This window comes from Eriocheir sinensis, chromosome 2 (genome assembly GCF_024679095.1).
Source record: "Eriocheir sinensis breed Jianghai 21 chromosome 2, ASM2467909v1, whole genome shotgun sequence".
In the NCBI taxonomy this organism is placed as follows: Eukaryota; Metazoa; Arthropoda; class Malacostraca; order Decapoda; family Varunidae; genus Eriocheir; species Eriocheir sinensis.
The window spans coordinates 12,337,631-12,350,686 of record NC_066510.1 but is presented as its reverse complement, the minus strand read 5'-3'; positions in this window follow the sequence as shown (position 1 = coordinate 12,350,686).

Here is a 13,056-nt window from a genome sequence, read left to right as displayed (position 1 = left end):
GGTTTGTTTGTTTGTCTGTCTCCTTCTTCTTCTTCTTCTTCCTCTTCTTTTACTGCTTCTACTATTCTCTTCTACCGAGATAAATTGAATGGTTTGTTTGTTTGTCTGTCTCCTTCTTCTTCTTCTTCCTCTTCTTTTAACTGCTTCTACTATTCTCTTCTTCTAATGAGAGAAATTGCGCGGGAAATTGAATAGTTTGTTTGTTTGTCTGTCTCCTTCTTCTTCTTCCTCTTCTTTTATTGCTTCTACTATTCTCTTCTTTTACCGAGAAAATGCGCGGGAAATTGAATGGCTTGCTTGTCTTCCTTTTCCTCTTATTTTTCAGCAGGACGCAATTTAAGTGCTCCCCAGGACATTAATTGACATTGTATGATTGTGCTGAAAAATGGCAGACAGAGTTCACTGTAGGAAAGTGTAGTACTATATTCTAAGTGCAGGCAGGCAGGAATAATTATTTACATAATATAGACAGGAATAATCCTTTACATAATTATTAAATGACAGGTCTAGGTCAATGCATCAATGCTAATCGGGCAAACAGGGTAGGCAACCGGGTTTTATTTCTAGGAGCGATATATATATATAGTGGGAATTTAACCCGATGACACCATGCACACCGGCCTGATCGAGGTGTGTGATATCGGTTTTGGCTGAACTGGGCACACATACACTGGGCACACGTATGGCGTCACGGTTATGTATAAAAGCTGAAGCTAAAAGCCTAGGGCCTGAAGCAGTCAAAAAAGCAGGGACGCTCACACACCGCAAGGGGGTTGGTGGGGCAGTGGCGTGGGTGTGCCCCCCACTCCACCCCCCCCTTCCACTCCACTTTAGTGCTGTGCCCCCCCCCCCATAAACATATAAAAATTAAAAACATACTGATATAAATAAATAATAAAATAACTACGTACTCTACTACGTACCTATCGACTCCTTGAGCCGACAGCGTGGCTTGGCCTTTGGCTTGTTTACATATAATCTAGCGATAGCGATGATGGCGATGAATCTGCTGTCTATCTATACTTTATCTATTAATTATATATATATATATATATATATATATATATATATATATATATATATATATATATATATATATATATATATATATATATATATATATAGGCTTTAACAAGGGGAATATTCATAAGGTTTTGTTGGTAAAAGAACAGGGTAGGACACGTAGTAATGGGTTTAAACTGGATAAATTCAGATTCAACAGGGACATAGGCAAAATTTGGTTTACTAACAGAGTGGTAGATGAGTGGAATAGGCTTAAGCCTATTCCACTCATCTACTCGATCACTCACCACATGACTGCTAATTAGCTTCTGGAGAAAGGTCTTTTCTGCACTGAAACGTATTAAGAATTACCTGCGATCCACTCTGAAAGATGAAAAGCTCAATAATTTGGCAGTAATGCATATAGAATTGTCTGTGTTCTGGAAATTAAATTTGAACAATGTTCTGGATGAGTTTGTTGAAAGATTAACGAGAAAAACGTTTAAGTAGCTATACATACATTTGTAGGCCCATATGTGTAACTTTACAGTTCAGTACAGGTATTTTGGTATTGTTTTGCTTCACGCTGATTAAAGGTTATCTGATAAGATAATATCATTTTCTTTGTTACTTCATTGATTCCTTCATTTGTAATTCAGTTTAATAAACTGTACGAAAAGAGAGCGTGAAACGGGGAGGGAGATGTCGAGGGGCCCAAAGAAGCTCGAAGCCTAGGGGCCCTGCCATGGCTTAATATGGCATTGGGCCACGGCCGCCGCGCGGCGGGCTTCTGCCGGTGTTGTAAGAATGGGGTATATTCAGAGTTGCCAGCCAACTGGTGTCGCCAAAAAGCTTTAAAAATGTTCTTTCAGTTATCGTAATTTTCCTCCAAGATCTCGACAACCCCTGTTGGAAGGTCAGGTGTTTATGTCTCAGAGAGGTCAGCGGGTTCCGCTTCCTGTAGATATTGTACCCTCAACTGAGTTGTTGTGTGAGATGAACCAAAACCTTGGGTGGATGCCTGCCGCTACCAGGAGTGTGGGCAGGTCAAAGGCGATGACTTTTAAGGCCAGGAGTTGAGTGCGGGGTGAAACAATAATGGCGAAAGACAATGTCGTAAACGGACATCAGACAATGGAGGCTGCGCTTTCTGTCGAGATGCCTGACTCCCTAATGTTTCAGATAAATTTCGCCGAAGGCAATTAACACTGATACACGTACCGCGTCACCCCAAGCAGGTACTCAGCAAATATTGTAATTTAAAAAAAAATATAAAAAAATCGAAAAGACCTTCCTTCCTTTTCTTTTTACTTTGAACGGGGGAACGGGGGGGCGGCCTGGCCTGTTTGTGTGGTGAGGGGGGGCGCCGCGCCGCGGCGGCGGGGCGGGGGAGTCTGTCGTCGCCGCCCTTCCGTCGTCGCCCGGGGCAGGGGGGGAACGAGGGCGGGCCGACGAGGAGGGCTGGGTGCTCGAGCAGCCCGCCTGTGTGAGCGAGCAATGGCTGCCGCTGCCGCCGCCACGCCACGGGTAACAGCCGGCGAGTAGCGACGGAGAGCAGAGCGCGGCGGGCAGGCGAGGGCAGCAGCCCTGCGCGGTGCACAGCGACAGCACGCCGCCGACCACGACCGGAGCGCCCTCGGGCCCTGGGGACGGCCCCTCCCGACCAGGCGCCACGCCGAGCCCCAGGCCCGGACCAGAGGAGCGCCCGCCCGCCCAGCTGCATGTTCCACCGTCGAAAAGACCTTCTTCTCTAGGCTTTACCCCAAAGGGGAACGGGCTCCTGTCACCGTGGACGGGGCTCGTCCCTGGCCCGCCGCGGGCGTGCGGCGGGTGGGGAGCCGGTCGCCGCCGCGGCAGCCACGGGGGGGCGCCGCGGGAGCGACGGCGGGCTGGCGCTCCGAGTGGGTTAGCCCCGCAGCGGCGCTCTCTGGCTCGAGCGTTGTGGACGCCTCCAGCCGCCGCCGCGCCGCCACGGCGGACGCGGCCGCCGCCGCCACAGCCACGGCTTCACGGCGGCGAGCGCGCAGGCTCACCTAGCAGGCTGGGCGCGCAGACAGCCGACCGATCGACACGATCGTGGGCCCCAGCGAGGATGACCCCGACCGCGCCCACGCCCCAGGCGAGGACCCCAAGCGCGGCAACCCGCCCGTGCTGGCCGCACCCCGTCTGATTTCCCCTTTCCTCGCCCGAGGGTCCCCTGCGGGGACTTTTTCGAGACCTTTCGGTTCGTCGTCGTCGCAGGGGGGAACCCGTCGTGGCGGCGTGGACGGCCTGTCGTAGAGGGAAAGCCGCCGCGGCCACCGGGGTCGGGGGGAGGGAAAACGGGCCCTCCTCCGGAGCTCTAACGGAGCTGGCGGCGGCGGAGGAGGAGGCTGGCCGAGCTCTGCCTCCTGTCCGCGCGCCCGCCAGTGGGCGAGCAATGCAGGCTCCGGCGGAGTCCGCGCCGCCCTCCGGCAGGCAGACAGCAGGCGGCGAGCGCGGAGCACAGGCGCTTCTGGGCAGCGTAGCCTTGCACTCGAGCGCAGCAACCAGCGGGACAAGCACCCGACCGACCGCGTCGAAAAGACCATTTCTGCATGATTTTATGTAAGTCTGTGGCTTCGACACTGCCAGACGCGCGAAGCCTCGATCTAGGTGTTGTAAGAATTAGCTCGTTGACGCAAAATAGCTCGCAGAGAGGGGTTCAACTTGCTCATTTCTTCTATTTTCGCTCTCCGTTATCATTCACTTGTCCTGTTCTGTCTCCAGTACATGACACAAGCATCAGAGAAACATTTTTAATCAAGAAAATGCTTTATAACAAACGAACATGGCAGATTTTTTGAAAGAATTACCCTACGTACGTTGGTGTTCATTCAGTTCTTGCTTGTTTGGTCTGGTGTGTTAAATAATTGTTTTCTTGCGGGCAATATTAACCATCACAAAGACCACAAGTGGGCAAAACTAGAGCAAAATCAGGCAAATGAATATGTTTTCCTGCTGTGTAGTAAAGCCAGGACTTCAGTTCAGTTCAGTAGTAGCTAGGCGTATGATAAGCCTTGGCATCGGCTCCCAACTGCGTAGTGGACATGGCAGAGCAACTTATTTCTGCAAGGAGGTATATTTCTCTGAACACCGCGGGCTTGATCCACGTAAAGTTCCTGTGTCTGGTGGTTTGATATCCACTAATTTTCAAATGTAAGTAAGGTATTGTTCAAGGGTGTTTATAAGTAAACTATAATGAACCTGTCTTTATCACATATGCCAGGGAGATACAGGTCAGTGCTTAACATGATACGTTTGTATGGAGTTGTCTCCCTTAATTACCTATCCATAATGGGAGCATGCACTGCTGCTGCGCGTGGCCTTAGTGGGCAAAACCCCTTTACTCCGGGACACTGGGCAAGTGTGACATTCGGGTTGCTACCAGTTTTCTTTCCTCAAGTACCGAAACTCCCTTGAAGGTTAATTAGGTATTACTCTAGAATTGCACCCACCATATTTGTTGACAATTTTTTCTCATTATTCACTTCTGAGATTTGAGCAACTAATTGAATGGCGATAGGTTACTATTTTTGCGACAGGCAACATTCCTCTGTGAACAGTACGTGGATAGCCTGCCTAGCTACGAGCCGAGTATGCAGGGAGGGGAGGCCCTGTTCGCAGCTGAGCCCAACTTTGCATCCGAGGTCTCTGATTGGCCCCTGAGCCAGCGCGTCTGTGATTGGTCCGCTACCCCCCTACCGCCTTCTTCCCGTACCCCCCACCACGTCACACATAAAGTCATAAACAAACCCTATCAAGCATGGCGTGCCTGTGAAGCCCTCACAGCCTACAGGACCACAGGGCTCAGTCATCCACCTCACCTGTGCCTTTCTCAAGAAGACAGGGCAGCTGACGCACCTGTGAAGCCCTCACAGGACCACGCCAGGGCTCAGTCATCCACCTCACCTGTGCCTTTCTCAAGAAGACAGGGCAGCTGACGCACCTGTGAAGCCCTCACAGGACCACAGGGCTCAGTCATCCACCTCACCTGTACCAGGGCAGCTGATGTGCCTGTGAAGCCCTCACAGGACCACACCAGGGCTCAGTCGTCCGCCTCACCTGCGCCTTCTTCAAAAAGACGGGGAAGCTGACGTGCCTGTGAAGCCCTCACCGGACAACACCAGGGCACAGTCATCCATCTCACCTGCGCCTTGATTCCCCAAGAAGATGAAGCTGTTCAGCCCAGAGACCACTGCTGATCTAAGTGGTATGCTGGCACTACCAGAGGGAATTCCTGGGCCCTCCAGCAATGTACCAGAAGGTGAGGCAGCCTCGACAAGACCGTCTGCCTGCTATTCGGATGGCACCGAGGAAGCAGCAGAAGGCAGAGCCAGACAGTGGCAGGATCTGCAAGTGAGGCTTACACCACCCTCACACAATGCTCAGATGATGGCATTGATGCTGCGAAATGCTGAGGCAGTTGAAGGCATCCTAAATTTCATGAGAGAAAAGGAACAGACTCTGAAAGATTTTAGAGAAAGACAGCTGCAGAACCAACAAGCATTGCTCAGAGAAACGTGTCGTTATAACCACATCATGGAGGGCAAGAAGTTGTCAAAGAGGCGGCGAGAAAGTGATAGTGAATAAAGTCTTAATGGTTTAACAAATTTGTTTTTACATACCTTTCATATATTTTTCATTCATGTACTAGTATCTATTCAATTCTGGTTAAAAGATGAAGGAGACCAACAGTGAATGATACAATTATGTTATTTATAATGTACTCGGTACTACTCACATACCAGTAAAAAAAATACACTTTCTTTGAACACTGGCTCCTTGCTAGCATGAAAGGCAGGAATAAAAGGAAATATTAATTATAAACTATCAACTTATCCACTAAAAGTATGTATAATATAAAAGTCACCATATACCATTCCCTCATATGTCAGCTATTTACTACTTTTAAATTAATTTAATTAAGGTAACTGCATAGGAACGGGTCAACACGTAGAAGGAATGGTTCAGTTTTTATGACCCAATAGTACAAAGTTGAAACTATCATAAAAAGGCTTCAGCCATAGAATGTAATTACTCCGAGAAGCATCAAAACCAGTCAACATGTCTCAGGTGTCTGCTAATGACTGACATGAGTTTCTCCTCCACTCTTTCTCTCCCTTCACTCGCCCAATGTAGAAGAGAATAAGTATAAGTATTAGGCCAAAAAGTTGTTACCCAAGTTGTGGAATGAGCAAAGGCTAGTGATCCTCTCCTGTGTGTGGAATTAAGACAGCATGGAGCATAAAGCTCTGTTTTGCAGCAGCATTTGGATTGACAGAGGAGTCAACTTGTATAGGGTCTGATGGAGATGCATTAAGTGAGTCCATGGTGTTTACTTCTTGAAGGAAATCGGGAAATTTTAAAGCTGCATTGTGTAGGATGTAGCGTGCAACAATGATAGGTGTAGCCTTTTCAAGGTTGACCTGACCCCAGTAGCATTCCTCGATCATCAGTAGTACTGTCAATGCCAGTATTGTCAAGGTTTTCTTAGAAGGAGTAAAAAGTTGTATGGTCTGAGTGCAAGCACATATTTTTATGAGTGATGACGATCCATTGTTCAGAAATGCTTGGGATGCAACATTGAGTTTGTAGATACCTGTCAAGTACTTAAACTGCAGCTGGCACACAGACAGCTTTTAGAAAGACTATTGCCTCCAAAATCAAAGCATCATTCAAGGAAAAACTAGCAGTATATCAAGTGTTAAGAGTTCTCATAGATGAAACAAAGGAGGATGAATTTCACAAAAAAAATGTAAAGGCTTTCTCAGCTACATGTCAGATGCTGGCTTTGACACATTTAATTCATGATTGTTTTATAGAAAATTATCTGTGTGAGAACAGGATTCAGTTGTGGCCACAATGCTTTTGCAGTGGTGCAGCTCTCATCACAAATAACCACCGAGAGAGTATGCATAAACTTTTGAAATATGTGTATTTAAATGGTAAAAAGGAAAAAAGCTTAGATTACACATTGTTAGCTTAAACAGAATGGTGAAGGAAAAACTTTTCAAGAGAATGGTTGACTTGAAGAACCAAACTGGAGAACATTTCAGTGACAGAAAAGGTATGCATCTAGAAGTCACTCCAGATGATCATGGTCTTTTTTCTATGTGCTCTGACACCTTAAATAACAAACAGTATTCATACCTGTCAAGTCTTACGTTTTTTGCGTAAGTCTTACGTAATTTCGGTGATTTTCAAGTCTTGCGGCGTAAGTTGAAAATCTTATGTTTTTTCTCCGCTTGCGATGTATTTTTTTTTTTTTTTTTAATGTTTGCTTTAAACAATTTGAAATATATCGTACGCGCCATATTTAAATTCATGTGAGCGGGCTGAGTAACGGTTACTGTTACGGTTAGTGTGTGTGTGTGTCTGTGTGTGTGGGTGTTGGGGGGGGGGGGGGGGTACCTCGTGCACCCTGCTTGAGTCCGTCGGAAACATACCTGTCAAGTCTTACATTTTTTATACACAAACTTATGGTCTCTAACGCAAAATCTTATGGCAAGACACCACAGTAGCTTGACAGGTATGAGTATTAGGTAGAGGCGCATAATCTCACTTGTGTTATGTGTAGAGATTGATGTCCATATTGCCATGTGTGATGACAATACTGGAGGTAGGAAGAATGTAAGTAAGCATATTCATGCAGTTGTAGAATTTTTGAGAAACAAATCCCAACCAACTGAACCTAAACCTCCAAGAGAAGAAATTGAAAGAATCCATGAGATTGTAAGTACTGAGAATATCAGTGAATCACAAATAACAGAATATAAGCAGAAATTGATTAACAGAATGTTTCAACTTGGCCCTAAGCTTCAAAAAGTAAAAGATCTCCAAGTTTTTAACAATGTGGACAGCCAGTTATCTAAAATATATGGTATATTGGATGCTGGCAAAAGATGTAGGTACAAATAACAATAAGTTGTACGTGGACATTTCTACTCTTTTGGAGCCAGGCATTAAAAAGTGTGTTAAACAAGACCGGTTATATTCTACAAAAAAGAGAAAGCATGAAGACCAAGGTACAAGTTTGTAAAAGCCTAACTTAAGAGCAAGCCTGGAGATTGTGAAAAGTCTGGCAAATTCTCAGACTAGTATAAATATTCCAGTATTGTCACAGGGTGGGGTTGACTTTGAGCATATATAGTTACTGCATATGAAGGAGTAAGATTGGGTTGAGTGAGTTGTGACTGATAATAACAAAAAAAAAAAAATGTTAACTGTTTGAAATATTAATGTTTTAGTGCAAGAAGAATTAGCCTTTATGGGGAGTCTCCACCACTTTTTTAATTATTGCTTATGATCCTGATTATATTCATGTGAAATGTATAAAACAAGGCAGGTAGACTAGCCTTAGGAGCCAATAAGTATGTGGAAGTGGAAGCAATCATGAGGGAGGCCTCCTTCAGGGAGAGGATATAGCCAAGGCAGGGTTAAGGTACAGAGTCAGAATACAGAGAATGGATGAAAGACTTCATCAAAGTGGAAATGTGGGCAAGAGAACTGGGAATGTTTGAGAGAGGTGTTCTGAGGGATCGAGGTGTGCAACAGATAAACAGGCGTGTGAAAGAGCGAAAGAGGAAAGGAAGAATGTAAAAGAAGAATGACACGGAGAAGGGCCAGCCAAGGTATGCTATAGTTTCTATGATGGTAGCTATGGAGGGACTGCTGTGTAGAGCTTGGACCATCAAGTCCTTAGAGGTGAACAGTAGGGTGTACAGATGGAAAAATGGTGGAAACAAGCTGTGCGTTATGTGTGAGAGAGGAATGGATGAAACTGTGGAACACTTGCTGCTGGAATGTGTGCGGTAGGACCAGGCGGTATTAAGAATAGTGGTGGAAGAAATAGGAGTGGAGGAATGGAGTGAGATGATAGAAAGTAGTACTGACAGGCAAATAGGACTGAGTGAGGGAAGGGTGTGGCTGAGAAATAAAATGAGAATGTGAAATAATTCTTAGGGACTGCCTGGAGGATGCGAATGAGAGGCAGAGGTTTTTTGGGGGGGGCTATATGTGTGCGACGCTGAATGAGGTGAAAAAGTGAAGCCACACAGTCTCCCCTTTTTTTTCTTCTCAGCAGAATCGCACGGGAGAACGCCGATCCAGCCCAGTTCAGTTCAATAGTAGGCGTGGGATAAGCCTTGGCATCGGCTCCCACTAGGCTGTTTCTTTAGTTGTGCTGCAGTTCCTGTGTTTTTCTGTGTCTTGTTTTCCAGATTGTTTTAATATATTCTTTTCTTTCTTGTATATCTTTGATTCTTTGTTCACCAAAAAGTAGTGATTCTGCAATTATTTTTTTTGTGTTATCAGAAGTTAGTTGTAAGTTAAATTTTCTTCTTATATCTTCATATCCTGTACATACTAAAAGAAAATGTTCTAATGTTTCCCTGTCACGGTCATCATATGGACATCGCTCACTCTTTCATTTCTCCAGTTTAAACTTAGCGTGTTGGTTCTTGCTCTCATCATTAATCTTGATTCTTCAGTGTTGTCTATCCAGCTTTCTTCTTCTATATTACTCTTGCATTTTCTGTATATACTTAGTGTAGATTTCTGTTCTGCTTCCCTTCTCCACCTTGATGTATCCCATTCTTTAATTTTTGTTATAATACTTTCCTTCTTTACATCTTTTATTTCTCTAAGTGTCAAGTTCATGTTTTGCATATATACTTTCAGGTTCTTTATCCATGTAGTCTTTCCCTTCTCATATTCCTTCATGAAGATCTCTTTCATCAGTTCATTTCTATTCTCTTTTAGTATGTGTTTAGTAAACATGATTTTTATTTTTGCATCTCGGGCTACTGTTGATGTTGCTCCTACTTCTGATCTCAAGACGCAGCTTGCTGTATATGTCGGGACCTGTAAAATGCATCTGTAAACTTTGTTTTCTATCAGAGCAGGGCACTTCCGTACCTCTGTCCGCACCTCCGCTCCTCCGGACCTGCGGACCTTTAAACGAGGTGCGGAGGTCCGAAGTGCGGAAAGTTTTTCAAAAGTGCGGAAGTAACAGGTGCGGAACGGCAGTATTTTAAGTCCGTACCTCCGCACCTGAGGTTTTCAAGGATAAAAAAAATGAAAACGACAAACAGTCCGCACTCTGCAGTAATACTTCCGGTCGTTTACGCGGTCTGTGCTGCAGGGCATGTTTTCCCGCCACTTGAGTGACGTCACTCATTCAGATTTACGGCCCGGTTCAAAATATACCGTTTGTCGTCCGTCTTAAAGGAAGTGCTGAGGTATGATAATTATGATGAGTGTAAAAGTAGTTACTTTACTTCAGGTGGTGGAGATTCTATGCGTTAAAATGACAATAATGATAACAAAAATAATGGTAATAATAATAATAATAATGATAATAATAATAATGCTGCTGCAGTATTGCCTTGTATTTCTTTTTTTTAAGGTACGGACTAGATTTTTCAGGCGCGCTTTAATAGTTTTGGGTACGGTACCGGAGGTGCGGAGGTGCGGTACCGGAACGAGTGAAAAAATTTTAGGCGCGGAAGTACAGGTACGGACTATATGTGTTTCGAGGTGCGGAGGAGCGGTACCGGACTACCCGATATCCAGTAACGCGCCCAGCTCTGTTTTCTATGCACTGGAGTTTGTCAAATTTTTTTCGTGTAGTCAAGTATTTCTGCTCCATATAATATGGTAGCCAATCCGACGCCTTTCCAGTATCCTTTTCCAACTAACAACCTGTTACAACTCCTTTCCGTGATGCTATATGCCATGTTTGCTAGTTGATTGGCTTTGTTCATTTTCTCTTTCTTATGGTCCTTGAAGCAGTTCTTCTTGTTTTCTATTGTTATTCCAAGATACTTTATTTTATTACATATACTAATGCCTGCAATTGTTTCTGGTTGTTCTTGTTGATTATATATTAATATATTACTTTTTTCTTTGTTTATTTGGAGCCCACATTGCATAGCTATGTTCTGTATGAGGTTGACGCTGTACTTTGCTTCATCTATTGTTCTTGACAGCAGTAGTCCATCGTCAGCATAATATAAAATAGGAATCTTGAACTTATCATTTTTTAATCCAATCTGTTCGTCTTCTAGTTTCTGTATGATTTCGTATGTTATTAGCAGAAAAAGGATTGTGGAACCATTACATCCTTGTCGTACTCCATTTGTTATGTTGATTGTTGACTGTTTTTCATTGTTCAAATGTAAATGTACCTACTCGGTCATTGTGATATATATTTGTGCTATGATATTTATCAGCCTTGAGTCTATTATGTTGTTCATAAGTGTCCTTATTAAATTTCCTCTGTCAATTGAATCAAAAGCTTCCTTGAAGTCCAATGATGTTACTATTAGAGTGTTTTTGTTCTTAATTGTATGTTTCAGAGATACAGTACTTTAATATGTATAAGTTGTCTGTGACTCTTCTTTCCTCAGTGAAGCCTGCCTGCAGATCACTCCCTAGTCCAACTTCTCTAATATGATTTTCAATCTTTTGCCTCACAATGCCCATATAATAGTCGGTACCGTCTTGATCTTGATCCTGATCTTGATGTCACAGGTGGCTTGGGATTTCTCCCCAGCCAGGCCTTTGTATCGGCAGCTCCTGCGAAAAGAAAACAAAACATGCGGAAAGTCTATGTTCTTCTCGGGGCAAGATATCATTCCCTACATCTTGCACGCCACATGCTCTCCAAGAACTCTTTCACTGCCTCAATCACTCGTCCACTCGTCTCTCCACTGAGCCCCAGCAGCAGCACCATCCACTCCCTTCCAGTCCTCCCATTCACTCCACGTCCCATCTTACTCAGAAACACATGCATCATCTTCGTTCTCTCCCTGTCATACTTCTTACATTCCAGCACTACATGCTGCACAGTCTCGTCCACACCCCTGTCACACATCTGGCACACTTTGCTGCGGGACTCAGACGTACCATCTATAGTTCCTTGCATTTACATCCAGACACTGCGCTCTAGCGAGGAAAAGATCCCCTCCCAGGCTTCCCTCATACCACACCTCACACTTTGGGGCCTCTTTCTCCCTGTACCAGTCGAGAGTTTCCTTTCTTTCCACCTCATTCTTCCACTTGCTCAATCCCTCATCTTTAACTGCTATATCCGGGGGCTCCCGTGGTCCCGTGATAGCGTACTCGGCCTTGCGCTTCGGCAGGGTGCCTGCTGGTGTGTATGGGTTCGAGACCTATCAGTTACCATGGGAGTGGAAAAGTGGGCTCTTTCCGACACCCTCAGCCCCGTTGTTGGGCCTCCTCCTTGTCAGAATTGGGTATCTCTCTACCAGCCGCCTGGGGGGGTTGCGCGGCATGCTCCGCCTTCCTCCATTGGGGTATATCCCCAACGAAATACCAAAAAAAAAAAAAAAAAGCCATATCTATCACATTCTTCCACTTTCTTATATCCCACTCAAACCCCTCTCCATTTCTGTTTGTTATTCTCCATTCAAACACATTCTGCCTATCTTAAACTATCTACTTAGCATGACATTCCTGTCTATCATTCGCCCACATTTATTTGCCCATTTGCCATCTCTTATGTTCCACAAGTATACTTTTCTTGCTAATCTTGCATCCTCCATTTGTTCCAGTCTCACTTTATATCTCAAGGTTGCCTTTACGTACTAGTCTTTCCCTAAAAGTGCTCCATCCCATGTCACCCCTAAGAGCCTCTACTGCTGCAAACCTTAATTGGTGCATTCAGTGCCATTCTTGCTACCTTATTCTGCCCCACTTCCAATTTTTCTGTATCACTGTCTTTCCATGTCATCACATCCATTCCACACATAATGCTCGGGACAGCCATGTACACTCTTCCAAACCTCACGGATGACATCATATTTGCTCGGTCTCATCCTCGCTGCACTCCCTAGACGGCCTATCCACTGGTTTGTCATACTTATCTTTACATTCTTGGCCCTGTCGCATCCATTTACCTCCATCCACACCCCTAGATACTTGTATTTTTCCGTCTGTTCCAACTCATCCCCTGCAGTGGACCACTGGGCGACTCTGGACTTCAAGTTCAAGTTCAAGAGGGGGTTAAAG